This window comes from Etheostoma spectabile, chromosome 7 (assembly GCF_008692095.1).
Source record: "Etheostoma spectabile isolate EspeVRDwgs_2016 chromosome 7, UIUC_Espe_1.0, whole genome shotgun sequence".
In the NCBI taxonomy this organism is placed as follows: Eukaryota; Metazoa; Chordata; class Actinopteri; order Perciformes; family Percidae; genus Etheostoma; species Etheostoma spectabile.
This window is the reverse complement of record NC_045739.1, coordinates 14,349,889-14,370,394: the sequence shown is the minus strand read 5'-3', so window position 1 is coordinate 14,370,394 and position 20,506 is coordinate 14,349,889. Positions and strand designations below refer to the sequence as shown.

Here is a 20,506-nt window from a genome sequence, read left to right as displayed (position 1 = left end):
GAGGAATGTACAGATGAGTTTAGTCAGGAAGGAAAGTGTTCAATTGTATTTGCAAAGAGCGTTGTAAGGAATCCAATCCATTTTTTTGTGGTAATTTGGTTAAAAAGAAACCCATATTTCAGATATAGACATTTTTTTAAAGGGATCAAATTTGACCCGAGGACAACAGGAGGGTTAAGTTAGTGTGTAGGAAGGAGTGCATGCTTTTATGAGTAAATTCATGCACAGGTATATACATACTGTCACTCAGTGCAAATCTCAGTGTGTGTGTGTGTGTGTGTGTGTGTGTGTGTGTGTGTGTGTGTGTGTGTGTGTGTGTGTGTATGTGCGCATAAGCAGGCAAACTCTGGGGCTGACTGGATCTTTGCGTGAGTTTCTATAATTGGCGGCAGAGGGAGAATCTGTGAGCTGCCATCTGCAATTGATTTTTGGTGATAATAAATCAGGTTTCTTTCTCCGCTGGTGTGCTTCCACACAGCTCTCACTCTCTCTCGTGTGTGTTTCTCTATGTATTACACACGCTCTCTCTCTTCCTCTTCTTCTTCTCATTTCCTCAAGCCTCTGGAAACCCAAGGACTAGCTGTGCAGCGTTGCTCCAAAACTTTGGAATCAGCCTCACTTTTTGGGTGGCCACACAAGTTGAGTTGTGAAAGCTCCTTCCTGGCCAAAGCTGTAGTGGGAGAAAAAGGAAGGAGTGTAAACAGGAGAGACCTGCTTCGTGATTATCAGTGAGTGGAGGTGGATGGAGATAAGGAGGTGTGAACAGGCCCCAACTGATGGGAGCATAGTCTGACAAAACCAAAAACTGCTTGTGTGGAGCCCAATTTTTGCTGAATGCCTCTATCTCTCTACCATACATGACTGAGTTAATAGTAAAGGTTTGCCACTGTGCCATTTCTCTCCACATCAATTTCCTGTCTAGCCAAAGCCTTGACACCTGCTGACTGTTGTTTTGATTATCCTGTCACTATCCAATGTGAGTTGAGTGAAGATGTGAGTTGTGTATGCGTCACTTTGCGACAAAAAGCATACAAGACTCTAACGAGAGACTTCTGTAATATCATTACAGTAAAAATGGACCTACTTAACTAAGTTCATTCACGGCTGGCTACAAGCAAGCAATCAAACATAACAAAGGCTGTAACTTGAACGGCGTTTTGAGCTAACGTTAGCAATCAAACATAGATAGATAGCTAAAACGTTTTTGCAATGACTTCCATCTTCTTTCATTGTTTGTAATGAGAAAAGTTTTTTATTTTATGAATTTCACAAATTTCCGTATGACGTCATTCCGTAAACCGTTTAAATCTGACCATGCGCTAGGGCTGGGCAACATGGAGAAAATAATTTTGACCAAATACCTCAATATCGATACCGCAACAGTATTGTAGTGTTGGCTATTGGTCCTATGAATAATCAACAGTAATGTGGATATAATGACTAAGTGGGTAAAGGCTAATAACAGAACAGCTAGAACAGTTTGGTAAGTTCAGAAAATGACATCACTTTACTCTAATGCAGCCTTTAAAACCAGGAGCATGTGCAACTCACATCTGCACTTGACTCACATCGGGTAGTGACAATCCTCCTTCTTGTTACATTAAACATGATCTTGAGTCAGACAGTGAAAAAATAAGAAACAATTTATTTTGGGGACCGTTGGTGAAGGTTTGCTTCAATACATATTCCACTGAAGATAAAGGAATTCATGCCCTGAAACAATCTGTATTCCACATTGTAAACATTACAGTGTTTTTCATTTAACAGTCACTACAAACTATTCAAGGTTATGTTTACTTAAAATATTTGTTATTAAAAACTGCATTTTGTGCAGATGTGGCACAAGGGAAAGGGAACATGTCATGTTTTGGTTTGGGGAGAAGAGTCTGTCTGATCATGAATATCGCAACTGACATAGTCAATGTGGAACACCATGCCACATTCAAAGCCCAAATAAAATTGAGTTGTATCATTCAGTTTTATTTACACATGAAGGAAAGGAATTCCAGTGCTGAATATTTCATGCTGACCATACTTCCCTTTCTCACTGACTCATGTGTGACATTGGGTGAGCTCTAACGATGAACAAACACAACCACGCATACCTTAATATTGACTATGGAACAAAACCTCTGTTTAATGAATTACCAGAAAGAAGGACTGGAGTATGCATATGGATGTGTCTGTAAGACAGCATGTGTAAATGTAAACAGTGCTAAACCTAGTGGATGGGATGCCTAATTAGCTCACCTGGTAGAGTGTGCAGCCCATGTCTCCCTTTTTACGTCTAAGCTATCCTCTCAAATAAAGGCCTACAAATAATCTTAAAAATGAAGATATAGTGGATGAACAGGCAGAACTGTTGGCTACTCTCTCAAGCCAAAAGGGAAAAGCAGAGCTGACAACTTTTTGTTTAAAAAAGAAATATTTCCTTGGCATTTACCTTACAATTGTTTTACACTTGCAACTTCCTTCCTCAGGGTAGCCAAAGCTAGACAGGGGAAATGATCAGGCTTTAAAGCAGAGGTGGTCCGATACCACTTTTTGCTTCCCAATACCGATTCTGATCCCTGAACTTACATACTGACTGATACCAAGTACTGATTCGATACCCATGTTTCATATATTTTAACAACTGTATACTACAATCCCTGTATGGATGTGATATGATTTCTATCTTTGTTTTTGTCTGGCTCAAGTAAAACTCCTTGTGAAACATGGACAAACACAAACAATGAACGCAACAGAACTTTCTTTTTTTATCCAGTTTGACAGTCAGTTCTAACCGAAAAAAGAACATAAATAAACTCCTTTAACGTAGATTTTCTTTAGGGCTTTATTGCTTGGTATCAGATCGGTGCATAAACTCCAGTACTTCCCGCTACCAATTCCAGCATTTTAGGCAGTATCAGAGGCAATACCAATACAGGTATCAGAACATCTCCACTTTAAAGTGCCCATATTATGCTCATTTTCCGATTCATAATTGTATTTTGATGTTGTACCAGAATAGGTTTAAAATTGATTTAATTTTCAAAAAACACCTTATTTTAGTTGTACTACACATTGATGTTGCTCCTCTTTTCACCCTGTGTGTTGAGCTCTCTGTTTTAGCTACCGAGTGAGGTATCTCACTTCTGTTCGTCTCCTTGTTGGGAGTCGCACACGCACAGTAGCTAGGTAAGGACAACCAGCCAGTCAGAAGCAGATTATGACGGTGTGCCACGTTAGAAGCTAGGCGAGCATTATAACGCGTGTTACAAAGTTGCGCACATTTGTCACGGAAGTGAAGGCTGGACAACAATAGAGCGGTTTGGTGTTTTCTGAGAAATGGTAACTCCCTTTGGAGTGGACATTGGGCTTTTATAACATGCACAAAAAAGAATAAAGGGGAAAAGCTAAAAAACATAATATTTGCACTTTAAACCTGGTTGACCTTTAACTAGCAAGACAAAAGGTCAGTGGTTGGATCAACAGATGCCTGATGGAATGCAACTTCTTACCTCATCCAAAATTTGAAACACAATATTAATTTAAATATTACCAGCAGATGAATGTTAACGATGGGGAGGCCATTAATAAAATCTGCCGCAAAATAATAATAATAATAATAATAATAATAATAGTGTATTAGTCCCACAAGGGAAAATTACAATTTACACTCTGTTGTTATTATTACACAAACATGCTCAGTACCTGTACATGCACTAAATGGAGAAATGTCAGAGTGAGGGGGCTGCCCATGGAAAGGCGCCCCAAGCAGTTGGGCTTTTGGTGCCTTGCTCAAGAGCACCTTGGTAGTACCCAGGAGGTGAACTGATACCTCTCCAGCTAGCAGTCCACCACCATACTTTAGTCCACATGAGGACTTGAATCAGCAACCCTCCGGTTCCCAACCCAAGTCCCCACGGACTGAGCTACTGTGTCTGCCTAAAAAGCAACTGTTTAATGAATACACTTGAAGAAGGGGGTGGGGGAAGAAAAAAAAACTTATCTGAATTTGTATTTTTTCTATTACTATATGGATAATTTGCTAAGAAATGCAAAAAATGATCATTAAGATCCCTACAAGAAAGTAAAACTAGAGGTATATTACCTCATTGATCCACAATCAGACCCCATTTGATCTTAAGTTGGCTCACTAATTAACTGAACACTAATTAACAAAGGGGAGGAAAAGTCCCCACTCAGTGTCTAATGTGTCTGTAATTGATTTCCTCAATGGATAGTAAATCTACAAAGGGTTTAGTTTTTGTGCATCATTTCTTCACAAGCATAAAAGCAGCATCCTTCCCTCAAGCAACTGCAAATATCGGGCCAACGCTGTCTAAACATGCCGTCGTGTGTTTAGACATCTGTTTCAACCGCAACTTCACACTGATCATCAGTATCATGTAGCAGTAGTCTGGAGTTACATCCGCACTCCCAAATACATGTTGTCTATTACCACATTTGGATCTAATTCTAAGGAGTGCTTAGCGGTTGTGGTGGTGAAAGACTTATCCTCTCTTGTTTTTATGAAATTTGTAAGAGATGGTTTGCATCGGAGCATGCATGTGGTGCAGTGTTACAGAATTAGTGTGCTCCAAATGATAAAAGATACACTGCAGTTATCCAGCCCTGAAAGAAATGTACAAGAATTTGATATGAATTCCAGTAGAGGAAATTTGTTTAAGTGTGATTGCATGTTTAAGGACAGTTCTCTGAAAATACGGCAGTAGCGTTTGGCAATAAAGAACATAATTTCAGTACTTTAGTGAACAGAGCAATTACACAGTCTCAGCATGTAAATCTATATGAAGACTACAGACAGAAAATGCCATCCTCTTTCCTCCATTACTGGAGATGGTACTCATTAATATACTGTACATATATACAGTACATCAAACTCACTAGCTGTACCAAAAACCACATTCCCTACCTTAGCTTTTTGACTCTCACATAAGAAGAGAGAAATATATGACCTGGTCCAGTGTACCATTAAAGTATATGGAGCATTACCCATACTGCACATAGGGGCCATACACAGTTTTATTGCAGGTTTACTGCTCGCTGGAATAACACCAGCTTGTTTCCTTAGGTGGAAGATGGGAAAAGAGAGAAGTGTAGCATGTGTGTGTGCCTATTAGGACCAGGTGTACTGTAGGGGGCTACCAGAATACCAGGTAGCTAAAAGTAACAGTCTAAAATTCAGTCAGTCCATCATTATTTAGGAGGATGATGCAAACATGTCTTGGAGAGTGTCAATCCTGCAATATTTGCTAATGCTCTTAGGAACTCCAACAAATCCAAATCAGTAAATTCATCCAAAACATGAGGCATCCTACTTTGCTTAGTCAGATGTTTTGCTATCATTCCACCTTCAGTCACAAATTGCATCAGAATTTTTACAGGAAGAAAACACTTAAAACACAAGATTTAAGGAATTTGGTATTAAAATGGATGTGTTTGTGTGTTCTGTGTGCGTGAAACTGTTCTTTTAACATCAAAATAATGACTTGCTGCTTTACTCCTCTATGTAGGAGATGTTTTCACTAAGAGTAGAAAAGGAAAATATTTTCATGCACTCTGGCAAGGATTAGCAACTTTCAGGTAAGAGAGGAACAACCGATAGTCAAGTAGACAAAGTATTTTCATTCTGTTATTGTTTTTGAGCATTTCTGAGGACAGTAAAGGATGCATTGGTGTGTGGACGCATAATTAATATTCACGTCTTATCACAATAATGGTAAATGCCAGACAGACAGATTCTAATGTGACTTAGACATGTGAAAATGGAGCCTGTGTATTGCTCAGGACTGAATTTTACTGGTCATACAGTAAGCAATCACATTAATCTCTCTAATGGCAATAGATCTCAAATAACCTGAGTGACTTGGAAAACAATACCTGTTAAAAGCCTTTTTATATCTAGACAAGGCAGGACTTGTGGCTTAATCACACGATTGAGGCTGATAATCTATATAGAACTAAATCAATACTGGAGGGTAGTGTGGGGGATCAATTCCCTGAGGGGGAGGTTTGCCATTGAACACGACACCAAGGGACGAGCGTGCCTAATCAATGTTTGAACTTTAAGTGAGCGTGGGCCTCTCTCTTCTTAACATGACCACTCCATTCCAACCGACCCCAACCAAAGCTGGCTAGAAGACATGGTTACTCAGTGATCAAGAGCCAGTGCCTATGTTTGAGATGGACCAGCCTCTGTTCACCCAATTCACAAACGTCTACCAGCTCCCTGAGAAAAGCAAACTTCCCTTGTGCTCCCATAGTTCCAGGTGTTTTGGTCATTAGGGCCTCTGGCTATTAGAAGCGCCGTGGTGCTTGCTTAACGGTTATAAGGCCAGCCGTCGTGCTCGGATCACACCTCCACAGCTGTAAAGCGCGGCGGGCGGGGGGTTGCAGCCGGGGAGGCATGCGCATAGGGGGGACCAGGCCAAAACGCCCGCTTTGTTCTCTGGGGGCTCCGGTTACCCCTTGCTCTCCCCACAGCCCGTGTGACATTCAATACTGCAACTGTAAATTTTACATTAAGCGTGTGAAATCACAGATGCACATGTCACAGCAGTGTCATAAAGTGAATTTACTTAGCTCGACTTCAGCACGCACCTTAACTCTTTAAGTCTCTGTAGGGGGTGGTTGGGGGTGGGGATGGTGGACAAAATTACAGCTATTCATTCTTAAAAATGGCTCCCAAAACATGCACTATATGATGATGTGTCCAGGGTGCACACTTGGACCTACTAACAATAGCCCGCCATCATTATATTCTTTGGTACTGCATATTAAAGAATAATTGATATTCAGGCTTAGCTTAGAGCTTGTAAAAGGTATAATAGTCTGTGAATTTCAATGACAACTATGAGAGCAAGAATGACCTTTACAATGAACACAAATATACCGGTAAAAGTGCAACGTGTATACACACAAACACACACATGAGGAGTACAATTCAGGAACAGGATACAAGACTGGGATATGCATTTAAAAGCATTTTAAACATTAACCGACAACCAAGCTGCAAATCTGTATGCTTGCTGGTGACAGAGTGCTGAGTCCACCTGTTCGCTCTCAGATCATCCCTCCACTAAAAATACAAAGAGAGGAATCCAGACAAGTCTCAGTCGTAAACAGCAACCGAGGGAGACCCGTACATAATGTGCCTTCACATTTGCGTTAAGCAGGCATGACTGTGCAAGTGCCAGAACTATGCTTTGATTAGGTCATCCATTACAGAATTTGGTTAATCTTTTTTTTCCCACTATTTAAATTTTCATTAAAACAGTATTGAATCAGCAGCATCTAACATGTGGTCCGTTACACTGTGTGAGACTCTGCATGGAAGACTGGAGATAGAAAGAAATAGACTTATGAGGGTCAACCCCATGCAACTTTCCCACTTCCTATGCATAAAATGATGAATATGACTTAACCCGCACAGTTCATTTGGCAATGGCTCAATAAATTCTGCAGAGCAACCAATGCTGACTACCCTGTAAGAGTATTCCCCTGCTCAAAAGGGTGAGGGGGAGCCAACATTAAGACTGGTGGCTTGTAAAGTGAGCTGGGAAGTTTAATTGATCTAAAAGAATTTAATGTGGCGTAGTGAATTGTGGTAGACAGCATGGATTTATATCTCAACCCTGCAGAAACGAACCTAATATTGCCTGGGTTTTACAGCAGAAGGGGGATTTTTTTAATTGTGGCCACAAAAATGATTTACTTTGTGTTGAGTAAAACTGCAGTTCAATAATAATAATAGTCCTAAATGCCCATTTTATTTCCCACTCTTGGATAAAAAGTTGTGGAAAGTGTAAAACAATGTTCTTTACTTTTGACCTAAATCCGTTTTATTCAGAAAGATAGATTTGGAGTATTAATTAAAGCCATCCCACTTATAGAAGGTTATATTTTGGCACTGACCAATTTCACACATCACAAAGCAATATTCACGCCTGAGCTCTATCATTTCAAACTAAGCTATCGCTCTCTCAAGAATTAAGTCCATCCTGCATGGACGTCTATAAAAGCACAGAAAGGTCTGCAACGTGTTAGAGGTTTTGAATGTAAAACCAAGATTACCACACAGCCACAGGGTAAGGGATTCAACACAATCCCCACAGGATGTGTAGCGGCCAAGTCAAACAAGAGTGCAGATATTTACCAATATGTTCTGTAAACTGTGAACACAGATATGGAGATACACACAAGACAAACGGATGACAAATACATTTTTCCCCTTTCTTTAAATATACAATTTGTTCTGTAATGCATAATGTTTAAAAGGCCCTGACACGCCAACCCCGATGGCTGACCGGTGGAAGAAAAGGCAGTTGGACTGACAGCCTACCTGAAAAAAAAGTGCAGAGGAACACACCACAGAGATGCAGACAGGAGCGTACGTTCTGCACGTGCGCAAGATGTATTACGTCTCCATAACAGCAGGCAGCTCTAATCTGTATTGTCGCCCAGAAAATTAAAACTGGCAGCTGATTGGACAAACGCGTCACATGGGTCTGGCTTCTCCTGACTTTCAAAGCCGCTCCTTCGGAATACAATCTCTTTTTTTTTTTTTTTACAAAAAAGATTCACCAAAAGGTGTTTCTGAAAACATTTTAAATTAAGGGACATACAGGACATACTGCTCCGTCTATCACGTTTTTGCTGTCACATGATAAACTCACTCAAGTGCTGCTAATGCTGCTAATGGTGATCGTCGCTTACTGGTATCACTGCTCGATGTAAGTGAAGTTAAGATGTGAGTCATGTATGAGTCACTTCGCAACAAGTAGCATACACTATGCTAAAGTTAAAGTTCATTCACTGCTGGCCACAAGCTGTCAGATGAATGGCGTTTTGAATTAAAGTTAGCAATCAAACACTCAAAGATAGCTAAAACAGTAATAGTTTTTGAAATGATTTCCATCTTTGTTATTGTTTGTAATGAGAAAAATTGATTATTTCATGGATTTCACAAATTCCAGTATGACACGTTATGCCATAAACCGTTTAAATTTCAGCATTCGCTAGGGCTGGGCGGCATGGAGAAAATCAAATATCATAATATTTTTGACCAAATACCTCAATATCGATACCGCAGCGGTATTGTAGTGTTGACCATTGGTCCTTTCTCAAAATATTTACACTAGGGCTGAACAATATTGTGTTTTAGCATCGACATCGCGATGTGCGCATGCGCGATAGTCGCAGGACGTTGCGATGTTGACATAATCCTTTTTTGCTGCTTGATTGAAAAGTAAACTTGCACCGTTCTCCTTTTACATGATTTTTACCGTCCGACCCTTCCCCTTTAAGACAGGTAACCTAAAGAAACAAGCAGAAAGCTGCTACCAGCCAGGCTAAAGCTAATATAGTTAGCCTAAAGAAACAAGGGGTCCGTCCGTCCCAATTAAAGTTACGGTTCGGAGCCGCAACGCTGGAAACGTAACACTAATCTACTACAGAAGTCTGTGTCTGATCCAACGCCATTTCCACTGATTTAATTGTTCTTAGATACAAATATATTGTTGCTAGTGAGCGTGACATGCAGCTCTGATCAATTTATCAAACTAACGCGTTGGCCCCGCTAGTCGACCACAACCTGAAATTTAGAGGAAGCAACATGAAGTCACTGTCATTCACGTTAGCCTGGATTGATTAATATATGAATACAAAGGTGTCATGCTAGTCAACCAGCTTTTTTCTACCTTAGTAGAGTTTAACAAAGAATAATGAACAGTAATATAATGGATATAATGACTAAGTGGGTAAAGGCAAATAATAGAATAGCTAGAGCAGTCTGGTAAGTTAAGAAAATGACATTACTTTACTGTAATGCAGCCATTAAAACCAGAAAAAGACAACACATATGTCATTTTACAATATTATGATATCCAAAATCTAATACAATATATTGTCTCATATCGCAATATCAATATAGTATCAGTATATTTCCCGGCTCTACCATGCGCAACTCACATCTGCATTTGACTTACATCAGGCAGTGACAACCGGCGCCGGCAAGTTTGAAGAAAGAAACATGGAAGCCCACACGTATTCAAAATCCAAATTTCAGGAACAGGTGTCTTTTTTTTTGCCCAGAAAAAGAAAAAGAATATTGAAAAGACAAAGAGACTGGCTTTTTGAAGTGTGAAGACTACAGTAGCTGTAATACGTACTTTGAACTGCGTGGCGGGAGAGAGTTGATTGCGATATATGATCTCAACGCTAGATGGGAGGAATTCCTAAATATTGGACCTTTAAAGGCAGAATGAGTAGGAATTGTCTGTGGCGGTTTGTAAACACATCAAAGTTGACCCCTCCTCCCAAGTTAAACAACTCCAGAAGCGCTGGTCCCCTGACCGCAGTTGCCAGAACACAACATAGATTCACTTGCATTTTGGAACCAGTTTGGTCTGCTGGGCACTTTGCCTCGCTGTATTTACGTTTTTTCGTTGTTTTATCTGCCATTTTTGTGCCTTCCTTTTGGATGTGTACTTACGATCTGGAACCTAGTCGCTACGTTTTTATCGAGTTTAGCCCACACACCCTGCATGCTGTGGCTGGGGGCTACACACCCAGTGACCAAAGGCTGACGCCCAAAAACGTCCTGAACACAGCAATTTGAAAAAATAAAATACAGACAGGGGAAACACCATCCTATGTTATTAAAAACAGTTTGTTTTCCTTGTTTGAAGTATTCTTATCAATTTTGACTACTTACGTACAGTACTGTAGAACTGTGCACTATTTTCTTTACATTGCATTATCTTTAGCCCAAACCCCAAATCGCACGTAAAGTCACTTGAATTGGCTGGACGTAGTTTAAAAACAAAAATATATAGGACTTACAAGTTGCTGTTTAAATTTTTTAGCATGCAACTAAACATAATGTGAGGTTTGACTAATGCTCTTGTTGACTTTGCTTAGCCATCCTATCCGGGAAAAACCAGATAGACCACAGCTCAGCAAAACTTATTTACATTACGGTAGGGAGCACCGGATGAGGAAGATTGAGTCAGGGAAATGTACGATGTATCATGAAAAATGATTCTTCTCCAAGGAAAAAAAGGTTCCACTGTGACTTACCATTGGAATGATTTTCAGACAGACACAAACTCAAGGGAGGAAATCGAGCACTCGTTAAACCTACCAGACCTGGCTCAGACCACACCTAGACCTGGCCATCCATCAGACTGACTGGACAGAATTTACAGTGTGACCTGATCGGTCATCATTTATTACATTTACTGGTCCTAAGTGGAAGCAATCACCGGCTGGTGTTTGTGTAAGAGGGGACCTCCACCTGCAAGGGGTCTCCCATTAACACAAACCTCACTTGGGGGGAGATATGTCATCTGTCGGCTTTCATTTGGACTGGGCCTCGAGTTTACCCCAACATCATTTTTTAGGGGATTTTTCCTCCCCAAATGATCTGCTGTGTATCTTTATCTTTAATTAAAAACGATTAACTAAACTGGGTGTGTAATAATTTCCTTAAAAACAATTCCTCGGAATCATGAATTTTCCCATAAAGGAACAGCTTTTAAACCAGTCATCTGAAACACCGTTAGGGACAAAGATGTGCAACTGAATTACTATATGTTTAATCAGCACACAGGAACAGCAGAACAGAAAATTGACCATGCGTACAAGACATATAGCTCTTAACCAGATCTTGCAACAGTCTTATCTTTATCAGTGAAAGATCTAAGGGAGAGGTTGAACTAAAAAAAAACACAGACTGAATGATAGTGGAACTACTGAAGCCAGTAACACAGCCCCCCTGAAGCTACTGTCACCTCAGGGGGTATAGGTAGCCTTTGGCTTTGAAGTGCCGCTGATATTGGCTTCTGTTCAAGCTCATGACATGTCCTTTGGACGCTCTATTGAACTTGATCAGTCACTGAGTAAATAAATGTACAACCAAAGCGAGGGACAAAGAGAGGGAAGCAACCGTAAAAACAACAATACACGGGAGAGACACACCATGAGAAATTTCACAGAAGGTCACGTTCTTCTGGGTACTTCAACAAAGTTCATGTTAAAACCAGCTCATGTTTAGGCCAGGGAGTGGGGGAGGGATCCAAATAGGGGAAGTAAAGCAAGAGCAAACAGAGAGAGTGAGACACATTGCCAATGCATCTGATGAAAATATGACATGTTTGGCCAGGCACCATATTCCTGTTTTTGGTGCTCATCAATTAAGAAAATGTGATCAAATGCCACAGGTGAAGCGTTCCAGAGTGTGCAGCCCGACTTCACAACATGGGGATAATTTTGCATAATGAGCCTGGATGGGATTTGTAAGGGTTAACAATTGGGTGAGAAAAAAAAGAGAAATAGAAAAAGAGAATAATAGACAAACAGAGTCCACATGAGGCTCGCCTTCACTTCCCTGTCTGAACACTACTACATGCTGATGAGAGGCAGATGGAAAGTCCTTCCAAAAAAATACAAGTTCTTTGTCATTCACCTAACTTCCTAGGTTTTGAAGGGTTTGGTATTTCCTAAAAACTTGTTTGTATAATTAAGTTACTCAGTATATGTGCACAAAGTCTAAGTTCTAGCTGTAGTTGAGGCTGACATCTACTTTCCAAAGCTACATTAACCTGAATAACTAATAAATGACAGAATTCAGAACTGGGAAATGGTATTCCTAATGACTGTATGGGAAATAAATTCTTTTGAGTACGTGGTGTCCCAGGCAGGTTAAAATTACAAAAAAAGAGAAGTATGTCTTTCAGGCATAAAAAAGCCTCACCAAAAGGAACCCTTACTGTCCTAGTGATGGTGTGGGAACCCAAACCACAACCTGACAAATAAATGGCATGCCCTTCCTCAACTCTCATCTAATTACAGGTATGGCTTACCAGCTACGGCTTATTAGCGTTTCCTTAGCAAACTATAAAAACTAATGACACCATTTTGTTGCCTTGGTTTTCTTGCACCTCCCTTTCTTTCCATGTTCTTGGACAACACAGATTATTTTTAGCCCCGACTTTAGAGAGTTAAACACTCATAGCCAAAGCTAGTGTCCATTTTCTCCCTGGGTCAGCATTTAGCACCCTGCAGAGTATCGTTTCGAGTTTTAAGACACTGCGGCTGCTTTGACAGCAAAGTAGATGGAGCATATTTGTAATAAAATAACACCTGCATGTCTGCTCTGGCAGTGTCTTGTACATTTTAGAAGAACAATAATCAACTGTTGTTTTGATAGTTAAATGACAATACATTAAAAACGGACGATACATCATTTTAAAAATTAATTCACCACAGTAACTACCAGAAATTCACCACATTGTCTTCCATCCCAGTCCTCTCATAACACCACTACTGTAGGACACAGCAGTCTTCCGAGTACTTCTAATAGACTTGCACCCCCTAGTGCCAGGGGCTTAGACTTCACTCAGAGCAGTTCAAAATCTGATTTGCTGCTCCTAAACTTGCTTTTGTGTCACAAGCCGGATTCTTTCAAACATGCGTGCTTGTCACAGGTCATCGTTCAAACCCATACTGATTAATATACAGATTTTAGGCAACTCCTGATTTTTTTGACCTGGTCATTTGGAAGGACTTTCTACTTACTTAAATTTGAACTTCAGAGCAATACACCATGGCTGTGCACTGTCAAATGTATTTAAATGCATTGATACTTTGGCCAAACATAAAGCCAAAGACACCATGTGAGTGATCAGAAGCCACAGATTGTACTCAAGTATTACTGCCACAGGTCATACTAACTGTGTGTGAGTGTCAGGGTGTCCAGACACTTAAACAGGCTTGAATGACTTTAGTGCTGTCCTCGGGGCAGCCTGAGTGCTCTGACCTTCCTGAACACTTTACAGACAGTGCTGCTGAATACTTTGTGGGCATGTTTATTAAAGTTTGGCTCTGCTTGGGTAGGAATGGACACAACACAATGGTAGAATATAAGACTAAAGGTCAGCATTGGTTGGGAGGGTAAACTTGAAATATAAATGAATGTAAGGCATTTTCTTTTTAAGTTGTTATTATTCATAAGAATGTGTTTTAGCATCATTTGTGCCTTGGAACGTAGGAAAACACATTAATTTCTCATGCAATGTTCACAGATGAGCAGGCCTACCTGTGTGAGCACTGGGGAGCGGGTTTCAAAAATACATTAAGATTAGTGAAACATCACAAAAAAAAACACAGGCAAGCAAAACTGTCACAGTCCTTTTGTCTAGAAAAGCATGTGCAGGTAGTCTCGAATCCATTATCAAACATCCACCACCATCTTTTTTGCTTGTTTGTTTACTTGTCTCCCACGGGTTGTCACCACCTTGTATACATTCCACCCATTCAGCGCTGTTTCAATATTCACAGTGATGTTAAACATGCACATCTAATATATTATTTAGTCATATTCCCCAGTAATAAAACACATTTTTTGATTCTCTCTAGTGTGATCCCGACATTGTATTTCCATTATTTTCTCTTTAAACATTAACCATGGCTTTGTTGCGGATGCATTTCATCTTCTTCTTGCTTCTGCTTAAAGATTCAAATGGCCTTCTTGTCAGGACAGGCAGGCCATATTTAAACAAAGCTGACAGAGGAAGCAGAAGAAGGAATGTTTTGCCTTAAATCTGCTGAAGATTCACTTTTTCCAGGACTCTCTCTCTCCCATTACAGTACAGTGCTACGCCTGCAGTTTAAGGCCCGCTAGGTGCTGAGTGGGGACTTCTTCCCCTCTCAGGCTGACAATAACCTTGCATTGCACACACGCTCACACACCACAAGCACGCATGCACACAAAATACTGTATTTAGAAGCGGGAGACAATTACTTAACATTAAAGTTTGCTCCTAAACAGACATTTTGACTATGCTGGCTTGTAACTGACCACTAAGATGGATTAAACATCATAGCCATTGCTATTTCTAAACGATTGTGTCTTTTCAGAAGTCTGGATATATTTATAAAAAGCTAATATTAGGTGAGCAATATATTTGTTTTGAAAGACAAATTTAAGCCACATACTGTACTTGATCTAATACAGAAAATAATAGATTGTCTATGGATGTGTGTAAGTGACTACTTAAAATAATTCTATGTTGCTTAAGTTCCTCTAAGTTTAAAATTAGTAAGAAATGTTGTAATCACACAACATGAAATAAATCACTGTAATTGGGGCAAAGAATAAAAATGGTTTATTCCCCCCTGCAATGACATACACACTAATAAGTGAACTGGTTGTTTTAACTTTTAAAATGGAATTGAATACAATAGTTTTCTTTTACGGTTTGAACCTTTATTGAATCCAAAACTCATTCAATGCTTGATTAAACATCCTTTTAATTGGTTTGGCTAAATATTTGGAAACAGCTCGATTGAAGGACATTTTAAAAGATGCCTTTTTTTAATTGCTACACTTAATCCACAAGAAGATAGTATCAAAAGGGATGAATGAGCCTGCCACTGCTACATATTTATTTATTTGAAAGAAATTTGAGAGACCCAATAGAGACCAAGTGACTTACTGGCATATTTCCGAGCAAAAGTAAAAGAATCCCTTACACTGTGACTGTGTGGTAATCTTGGTTTTACATTCAAAATGTCTAACATATTGCAGAGTTTTCTGTGCTTTCATAGATGTCCCTGCAGGATGGACTTGAGTGAAAGCTTAGTTTGAAATGACTTAAAATAAATAACAAATTCTTTCGGGAAATGCTTTTGATACTGTATGAGCAAAGAGTGATTTCAGGACATAAAACACATTATGACGTCACCAAATTCAGAATTTTAATGCCAAAAATATGTTATTTCCTGAATCACTTGACTGAGAAAGACCTTGAAAGTGTAAAGACTGCCCTACAGGTGGAAGAAAAGAGCCTTGTTATCCCAAAAGTTCCTATTCTGTTTCTGTGATTATAGAAGCCATGGGTCTCCTCCAGAAGTGCTGGATGTCCTCTCTTGCTGTTAGTCGGCTAATTGGCAAGCTGCTCAAAGCCTCTCTCACATGGCATCCTGACTGAAACGGACTCAAACTATGATTAGATCAAATTGCAGAGAAACCTGTGTACCCCTGTGTGCCCATCCCCTGTGTGTATCCCCTTAGTGTCAGCAGTCAATTGGATTTTGGAGGCAGGAAAGCCCCATCTGTGATTATATATTGTCATATAGGATATTGAAATCCATGGGGTTTTGTATCTGCCCGTCATGAAGAGAGGAGCTCAGACTTCAGGTGTGAGAGCACGATTCCTTCTGACTCCCTATCAATTTAACCCCCGCTGGCAACATATGGAGTATGGAGGGATACTTTGCAGCCACATAAACCAGAAATGCAAAATACTGCAAATTTACTTCTTAGTCTTTCTCTAGGCCCGGATCCTTTGCTCAATGACAAAGCAGTGGCCGCAGATTCTCCATTATGACATTCGTACATCATCAAAAGGACAGACCAACTCATACAGCCACCTGACTACTGTTAAATGAGAGACATGTATCTCTGTCTCATCATTTATCTTTCAGGCACACTCTTGGGATGTTAGCGCTGGCTTTGACACAGTTCGGGCTGAGTTCATAGACCAGAAATGTTAATGTCTAACAGAGAGGATTGAAAGAAAGATAGAGAAGGGGGGGGGGGTCACTCGCACTATAATTCTCTTTTTTTATTTTTTATTTAGTGCAGCTCATTACTTGCAAAAGTAGACAGGAAGGTAATGAATGACACAAATAGACGTCCTCTACAGCTGACAGCTATGCTAGGATGAAAGCGCGTCTCCTTGGGACAGAGAGCAAAGGAGTGTGTGCGTGTGTGTTTGTGTGTCAATGCACATGTGTGTATCTAACCAATATAACTATAGTTCTGGGTCTTATGGGGGCGGGGGTTTAAGGTAGGCAAATGAGTATGTATTGTCTCAACAAGCATGGTAATAATATACTGCATGTGTATCAGAATGTATGTGTATGTCAAGGCAAAAGAAAGTGAGCCATAGGGAGAAACTGAAAAAAACAGACAGGAGTGGAGGAAAAAAGATGATGATCATTAGCTTTTGATGGATCTAATGACCGGGTGGATTTATGTAAAGCGCACCTGGATAATGGGAAAGAGGCGAGAGGAAGGAGAAAATCATTTAGAAGAAGAGAGGAGGAGGGGGAGTATATCAATGGCATGTTGAAGGGCTACCAACAACAAGCTGAGAGGCATCATGACCAAAGATATTGATCAATAACTCCCCCATTATGTTATGAAAAACAGGGAGATGAGAAGAGGAGGGGTGGCATTGGAGGAATAATTTGTTTGATAAATACACAGGGGAGAAGAGCATGTATGTGTAGCGGGGTACTGACAGGGTCACATAAAGAAGTGACAGCATCTCTCCCCAGAGGACCAGCAGTGATGATGAGGAGAGGAGGTGCTGCTGGAGTCTAGAGGGGTGAACGGCGGGACGCGCTCCAGCAGCATCTCTCTTTTGGCAGGTAAAAATAAAAGTCAACAGGAAAGGGCTGGCGCACGGGTGCTGCCGTAAAAGCTGCCATCCGTTACGGGTAAATTGAACTGTCAGCCCCTCGGTGTCATTTCCATGGCTGGATGAGAGGGAGAGGCAGTGGCAGAGAGAGTTATGGGGGTATTCACTAGGTGATCACAGTGTGCAGCGGGAATGTTCCGGCAAATTAACTCCCAACGGAGAGGGGGAACGATGTTAGGGCTGTCAGAGAGATAGAAGGATGGGAGGATAAACAGGCAGAGAGAAGGAGAGTGCCAGTATGTTTTGAAAAGGCATCCAACCCTGTATGCTTTTGCTTAGTTATGGTGTTAAAACACATTATGTCAGCAGATGCATTTGGTTTATGTTAGCACCCTGCGTGCAGCTAAAACATGGCCACTGTTTATATTCTACCAGTATGAATGCCAAAGCCAGTCTAGCGTTGTTTACAGAAAGCAGTGTAACTTCAAATTTAATTGCCTGAGATTTGAGATATACACTATGTGCAAACGTTAAAACGGTTAAATCAGTTACAGGTAAAGTTCGCCATTCGCTGTCATTTTTAACACGCACATGTGCACATCTATTATGGATTAGCCTTCATGGGCACATACACACAGACCTCTTATAGTTGCATAAACACACACTCAAAAGTTAATGGCACAAACAGACTATACAAAATGTGGACCTATTTCTGCCAGTTTTTTTTACTGTTCATCTGCATGAGTGTGCATATGCACCAGTGTTACTTTGTGCACTCAGTAGTACACACAGGTCCTCAGATTTTTTGCCCCCTACCTCTCTATCCTCTTACTTAAATATTTATAAAGATTCCTATTATTGTATTAACTATTTATTGATATATAATTCAAAAGATGAATACTGGGCTCCAAGAACTGCAGGGGAGAGTGTCTTTACCCTATAAGAGGTAGACATCCACGGCCCTTTTTTGTCTTTTAATGTTAAACCCGTGCCTGATTGCCTGTTAGCATTCAGAAACCGAAACAAAATACACTCAAAGAGAGTAAGACACAGGGAGAAAACAGAGACAGAGACAAAATTTGGCTCAATAATGATCCAGGTTAGAGGTTTGTGAGCTATGCTCCGTCTCCGTCTGGAGCAGGTCACACACTAGCAGTCCAGACAGAGCCTCCACAATGAAAATGTATTGCTCTGCTCCATCTCTTATTGATTTACATCTTAAACCTTATTGGATGTAAAGTGATCTTCCAAAAGGGTTTCACCTCTGGTGTCAGTGGACCAAAATATAGTGCAAAGGAAACAATGCACACGCCTTGTGAGACAACCCACTGGCATTTGGCAAATTTCATCTAAAGATCAGAAGAGAACGATAGTAAAGGCCTATCAAATGTCAGTTGTCACGTTGAGTCTAAATCCCTAAAATGAATTATCATTTGACATGAGGATACTGTGAATTTGATTTTCTAAAAGAAGGGGTGTTTCAGCACATGTTTTTCACCAATAGTGTTTTGAATTTAATAATTTGTTTAATTTGTTTTGACGTCAAATTACTTTTAACACTGCAACTTGTGAGGGGAAAACAACCTATGTTTAGGTATACAATTTTGAACAGAAGCACAGAAGCAACAAAAAAAACAGTATTAGAGTTAACACGAAAGTAGGAGGTGGGTAACTTGCTTCTCTCGTTAGGGAGGAGTGGGAGAACCTCCTAAACCAGACAAGGGGCAGATTCAACGTAATTCAAGGGCTCAATCAAAAGACAAGGGATGGGGGAAAGGAATAGAAGAAGAGGTCTATGAAGGAAGGATGCTTGGATCCAGGAGTGGTTGAAAGAAAGGTGTTGGGAGTGAAAAGCAGAGCGTGCTTTTATGCAGTGCCCGGTGAGTGACAAGGAAACCATTAACGCAGTAGCGCTGACCGAAGGGATTAAGTCCACACATGCATGGCTATTATTCAAGCTAATTAAAGGCTCTTTTTTGGGGGGGAGGCCAGGTTTACCACTACAACAAAGCCAGCAGAGAAAGGAGCAGGAAACAGCTCAGGCGATTTTGCTGGCAAATCTTTAGCATACGTTGTTCCAGGGGGAACAATGATTTGAAGAATTTGGAGAAGCTTGTCTGTGCTATGGCAGAAACCTAATAATTGAGTAGGAGGTTTAAAGGCTCGCTCCAAAGAACTGATCTTTTTCTCTTCCATTCAATCCATTCTCATACAATTTGTTGAGAGAATACTGACATTTTCTTACCTCACTCCATCAAAGGGAAGGTAATCAACTGTAACACCTCTCTTGCTCTGCTGGAGGGTTTAAACTAAATAAAAAATAAGTAACAGCTTTCACGCAACACGGCATAGTGACGTGATGATCAACGGTCTGCTCAATGTGAACATATTAGGCCAACCCACATGTATCAAGTACGAAATAGCACTATGGTGGATAACAGTATACTACATGGTGGTAATCCTTTACATTTTAATATATTCTACAATACAGTGCATAAACATATTGCAGGAAGCAGACAACACCCCAAATCTTGTTAAGATTATTTTTAAATCCATGAATTCAACATTAACAGACACTTTTTCTAAAACTTGACCAATAAATTGTCCAGGCCGATGCAGTATATCTGATTAGATGTCAGCCAATGAGTAACAAGTAACTATATTACAGAAATGCCATAGATGTGTTTGAGGCAGCTTCAACCAAGGGGGTAAGCCAGCCTCAACAAAGAGTACCTCCTAAGGAGCCATTTTAATGCTATGAAGCCATCACCCGCAGACTGCCATTCATTTTGGCGTCGCTTTGACAGCGAATAACTCACATCTGAAGCGTTTAAAGACTCTATTCGTCCTTTGTTTATTTTTAATGAAACACAACAATGTATAAAAGGCTCCATTACCTTATACCTTGCGTTATGGCCCCATAGCTGCCGTTTTTGTAAAAATGGGCTAACGATTGTGTAATAATTGAGCAAATGGCTGTCACAAAGTTACAATATAGTCCGGAGAAGCTCGCAGGCAGTTTCGACGTACATTAGCTGTTTTAGTTTAATTACTAATGTTAACTAGCA

The 20,506-nt window shown here is 40.3% G+C and overlaps 2 long non-coding RNA genes across 2 annotated transcripts in view; one reads left to right on the top strand and one right to left on the bottom strand.

Moving 5' to 3' along the window:
* LOC116692417 (uncharacterized) overlaps window positions 1-20,506 on the bottom strand; it is a 71,127-nt gene that overhangs the window by 15,260 nt on the left and 35,361 nt on the right. The window contains exon 3 of the long non-coding RNA XR_004332697.1: window positions 521-670. This is a non-coding gene — a long non-coding RNA (uncharacterized LOC116692417). The remainder of the gene's footprint in view (window positions 1-520; window positions 671-20,506) is intronic.
* The window catches only part of LOC116692415 (uncharacterized), a 17,634-nt gene continuing 306 nt past the window's right edge, over window positions 3,179-20,506 (top strand). Inside the window, exons 1-2 of the long non-coding RNA XR_004332695.1 lie at window positions 3,179-3,316; window positions 5,130-5,135. This is a non-coding gene — a long non-coding RNA (uncharacterized LOC116692415). The remainder of the gene's footprint in view (window positions 3,317-5,129; window positions 5,136-20,506) is intronic.